Genomic DNA, 5,390 nt, shown 5'->3' with positions numbered 1-5,390 from the left:
CGTGAGGAGGAAGGAGTGGCAGAGATGAACTGTTATGAACTGACTGCAACCCCTACTTCCCACCCCTCTGTGCTGCTTGTGGGGACAATATGGAGAAGTTGGGAGTAAAGCTGAGCCTAGGAAAAAGGGAGGGTTGGTGGGAAGGTGTTTTTACTTTTTTTTTAATTTGTCATTATTCTACTCTGTTATTTATTGGCAATAAATTAAACTCATTTCCCCAAGTCGAGTCTGTTTTGCCTGTGACAGTAATTGGTAAGTGATTTCCCTGTCTTTATCTTGACCCACAAGCTTTTTGTCCTATTTTCTTCCTCTGTTGAGAAAGGGGATTGGTGGAGCAGCTTGGTGGCCATGTGGTGGCCAGTCAAGGTCACTCGCCGCAAGGGAATCAGGAATCCTTAAATATTAGACCCAAATCTTTCATTGATTCACCACATCCGAGTAAAACACTATTGATCTCAATTTCTAAGGCTAAAAATCTACAGTAATGGTCATGCTCAACCATACTGAATGGCCTGTTTAAACTGTTGTAAAAATTACTTGTGCACTATAATTGTAAACGCTAATTTCCCACACCTCTCAGATTCAGTACACTATTACTGTCAAAACAGCAAATGTTCACAACTGCAGTTCTGCCAGTCCTCATGGGCAAAATGGCAATACTATTAATACAAGCAGTTACAAAGGCAAATGCAGTAAGGACTATAAAGCAGAGACTCTAACACTGGAACCGCTGACGCCACAAAAAGATGACAGACATCAGAGAAGTCTTTTTCACTACAAAGGTACAGCTGCACTGAAACAGGTTACCCCAGGTGGTGGGATCTCCATCCTTGAAGGTTTTCAGCATTCAGCAAAGCAACAAGTGGTTTGATCAAGGCTAGGGTTTACCTAGGAGTTATGGAAGGCAGCCTCTACTTATTTCTCTCAAACAACATTTCAGCAATTCTACACCATGTAATAAATGAGGTCTGGGACCAAGAATGCTTAAAAATAAAATTAAATATTGAATAACTGCCTTGTTCTTGAATACCATCTATCTAAATGCTTGTGCAATGCAGAAGCCAGCTGGTGGGAAGTACTAATGTACAATTCAACACCACAGTGAGCACCCTACTGTGACCCATTCTGACTCTGGCATGTACTGCCATCGGAACAGTCAATCATGACATTTAACTTTCCTACCACTCAGCAGCAAAACTACAGTCATTGGAATAGACAATATTTATAAGTGTGCCTCCTACTTAGAAAATGTGTGATTTTGTCTTGGCATTTATATGACTAGCAAAGACCATTATTTTTTTCTATAAGTCATTCCACCACTTCAATGTTTTAAGACCATTTTGAACTACTGCAAACCATCATGGATTGTAAAGTGATGTACATAGAGTTAAGCCTACTGCCTTAGGATATACCTTCCTATGCCGAGGCAGGAGATGGCACTACCACACCCAGCAGAGGAACAAGTATGAACAGACTCAGAAGGCCTTTAAGAAGCTGCATAGTCTGTAGAAGGATGAACCAAATGCAAATGCTTTTCACAGACCCCTGCCTGGTCTGACCCATCAGACATACACAATTTACAGAGCTCCTATACAATCCATCCCACAGCTCTGTTATCTTCACCTTGCAGTGTCTTTTGTCACACAGAGCTCCTTTATTACCATTTAAGAGCATTATTTCCAGTTCTCTCCATTGTGGATTTGAAACAAAAGAGCATTACCATCCTCCTTCACATGCACAAACGCCTATATCATGCCTCAAGACTCAGATCTGGTCTCCCTTTAGTCCCTGCCCTCCCCTCCCTTACTCTAAAACATATCTAATACTTTCAATCTTTCCTCCTACAACCTCCTCCTCTGCGCAGCTGTACAGAACCTGTCTGAATCCACTCCCAGTATAACATCTAATCAGCCAGGATATTATTAAACAACCAAAATTTAAAAGAAAACTCAACCAAAAAAAACCCAAACCAAAACAAAAAAACAAAACCAAAACCCAAACCACCTGAAGTTCCCCCATACTGTATATAAGCTTTTCCATTTGTTTTGCTTCACCCCTCTCAGTCACTAGGACTTTCTTCTCTCCAGCTGAAAGTTATCCACAGCACAACCAGAATAGGTATGTCAGATGGACACAAAACCTGATGCAGCTCTATTACCCAGCTGGAGAAGTCATCTCCAGGACCTTGTCCAGACCAGGATTTAAAGGTATGCTATCACAAATTACACACAGCTTTAAATCCTACTCTAGAAAAGGCCTACGTGGGAAAGAACAGGTGTTTTTTCACATCTATTTAATCTCTGCTGATTAATATTAACTGTACAAAATGTGACTGTGATGAAGTACTGTAATTATAGAACCAGCTTTATAAAAATACTCACGTATACTGGCTCTTTATCTGTACTTGCCCTGTTGAAACTTCAGGGAACCATTACACATACAAAAAGCAATTTTCCCCCAGTATTTGTAATGAACAAGAAAATGGAAGCAGAGAAATAATCCCATGTAATGTCACTAGTCACCATATAAATCTCTCACCAAGTTTACCCACCAAAAGGATAAGAGTTGAGGACCCTGCAGCCTTTGTGTTTCAAAGATGGCATAAAAAGACAACAACAAAAAGAAACCGACTGTTTCTTCTTCTTTCATATTTTCTTCTCCTTTATTTCTAAAAGGAAATCTGTGAGATTTAGTTTTACTTGTTGCTTATCTTTCAAAAGAAAAAAAATTAAGAAATTCAGTTTAATGTATTTCAAGAGAAAAGTAGGTTACAAGTGTTTCAAGTTAGGAATATAAATATTTATTTTATGCTAAGCCAAAGTGCAGCTTTTCATACAAAACTTGGAATTTTAAAAGGACAGATTTAATTAGATAAGCACATGATTTTCATATAATTAAGATGGTACAAACTTCTTCATCAAAATCCAAAATTATCAACATGCCTGCTGTAAAGACACAAACAAGGAGTCTGGATTTGCAGAAATCACTCACAATATTTTCAGTCCATTTTTTTCCTCTTCTTTAAGGTTCCAAGTGCTGCTTTTTAAAAGTTTATTTATTTAGAAACATTGTATTTAATTGTACAGCTAATGTATCAATTTATAATTGTACCTTTTCACAAAAAAAAAAAAAAAGGAAACAACTCCTCTCACCTGACTCATTCTGCAATTTATGCTTTGGCTTTTCCTGGTCTTCAGAAAATGGACATAGGCTCCCTAAGTTAATGCTACTCCTATTTCAGAAGCATTTCAATGTAGAAATATTAGATACATGTAAAAAGAGTGAAAATCTGTGTATAAATTGTTCTATTTTATTTACCTTGCCTTTCAGCAACAATTAGGTATCATTCTGCAAGCAGCTTTCTGCAAGAAAAACATGCCTGAGACATCAACACATCTTTTTAAAAAAAAATCCTAAAGCAGAGCTGCTTTATGCAATTATCTCAATAATAATTTTACCTTTTTAGGTCTTGCATCTTAATGTTACCAGTCTGTAAATACAGAGCACTAGTACTGCTGAAGTCAAGTCACCTTGAAGTTATGACAGCAACTGTGAAATAGCCTCTCTTGGGTATATATTTGAATGCTGCCTGAACTCCTCTATTATACAGCTGTAACAAGTAGAGCTGCCTTGTCTTCCAATACCTCCAAAGTACTTTTTCTTACTGCTTCTCTCCTCCAAAGGCAGCTACAATGGTTACAGAAAAACACAGCATTTTTAGTAGCACTATTTAACTGTATTTGGAGTTAGAAGCGGTTAGAGTGGACCTGCATTCCCCCGCTCTGACTATACATATTATTCTGTTAAAACTTCTAAAACATGTAAAATCCACAAAAAGCAGACAGCTCCTTTCTTATTCCCCTGAGTTGCAAGCAAATGCCCTCCTCACCAGTTGGGAGAGTTCAAAGGAAAAGTCCCTCCTCAGTACAAATCTGTGGGTGAGGTGTTTGAAGAGCGGCAGCCAGGCTGAACATCAGGGTTTGTTGCATCCCACCAGCCTGCCCAACGCTAGCTGGCTATTAAATGTGCTGTTTTGCACCAGGACAGCTAAACGAAACAAATATACATATATGAGCACAGTACAAAGATGGCTGGAGAGCCTCTACAGATCGAGCCTTGAATCGAGCTGCGTAGAGTGGCTTTTCGAGGGCAGCATATGGCCATTTCTCTGTGAGATTACTGGCCCCTCAACTGCAGGGACAGGAAATTGAAACAGTCCAGTCAAACACCATTTGGTGCTGACATTTCTTGAGCCAACAAAAGGCAGCCTTCCATGACAGGTCTGCACAGGAATCAAAACGAGAGGGTATCGTTCCAGAACTCATAGATATTACCATCCTAGGGGTTAAAATGCCATCCCTAACTAAATGCACACATATTTTATACAGCATGCACATAAAAACACTGAAATTATTGTCTAGGAATATGGATGCTAGTATCTGTGAACCTTAATTTTAAACCAAATATATCTTTCCAAATAGGTAAATCTAATCACATGTGTGAGCAAAGGTTGCCCCTCTTGAAAGACATATTCAAAATGTTATTTTGACTATGCCACATGCAGAGCTGACAAACCTATGTCATGTGTTACTGTAGATAAAACACTCAGGCAGGGAAATAAGGGCACACAATAGTGGCAGTGCATGAAACAACATATGGAAAGAAAGTATAATCTTCCCATCAGTAAATCCTGAAGGTCTTAAAGAGCGCAGCTGTGACTGGATCAGACGAAATGTTCCCCAAACAAGTGATCTCTAAGCACCTGCCAGTAGCTCAAGGCAAGCTGACTGACATAGTTGTGATGTCTCCAGCTCATTCTCAGCTGCTGAAGCACATCAAGGAAGCACCTAAAATAATACATAAGTACCTTTTATACATCCTTTTCATATCAACAGTTGCTATTGTCACAGAATTGCAACAATATTGGTGAAAGCAGCTAAGCAATTAGGAAATTAAAACATTAAATATTGGTTCATCCCCAAACCCTGCAGTCAAAGCTGCACAGTGCATCTGCACCCTGGGAATGACGGATCCTTCCATGCCTCAACACTCAACTTTTATGCCAGATGTACATCCTGCTGCGAGTGCTCGGGCTGTAGCTATAGTCTTTGCAAAGCAGTGATCTGCATGCACATATAAGAAACAAAATTCTGACCTGCGACACTATTACACACCCAAAATACACAAATTTTGTTTTTTAAATCTTTGCTTGAATTAACACCCATACCAACTCTTTTTGCAAGTTGGAGAAAATATCCTTTGCAATTTCTCTGGCTGGGCCTCCACCCATTCCATTTCCCACACACAAAGGAGAAAGGTCTTAAATTGAATAGGGTGAGAGACAAATTAAGAAAATAATAAGAAATAACAAATGACAAAATAAGTTATTA

Source organism: Mesitornis unicolor, unplaced genomic scaffold, assembly GCF_000695765.1.
Source record: "Mesitornis unicolor isolate BGI_N332 unplaced genomic scaffold, ASM69576v1 scaffold44644, whole genome shotgun sequence".
NCBI lineage: Eukaryota > Metazoa > Chordata > Aves > Mesitornithiformes > Mesitornithidae > Mesitornis > Mesitornis unicolor.
Note: the sequence above shows the minus strand (reverse complement) of the source record.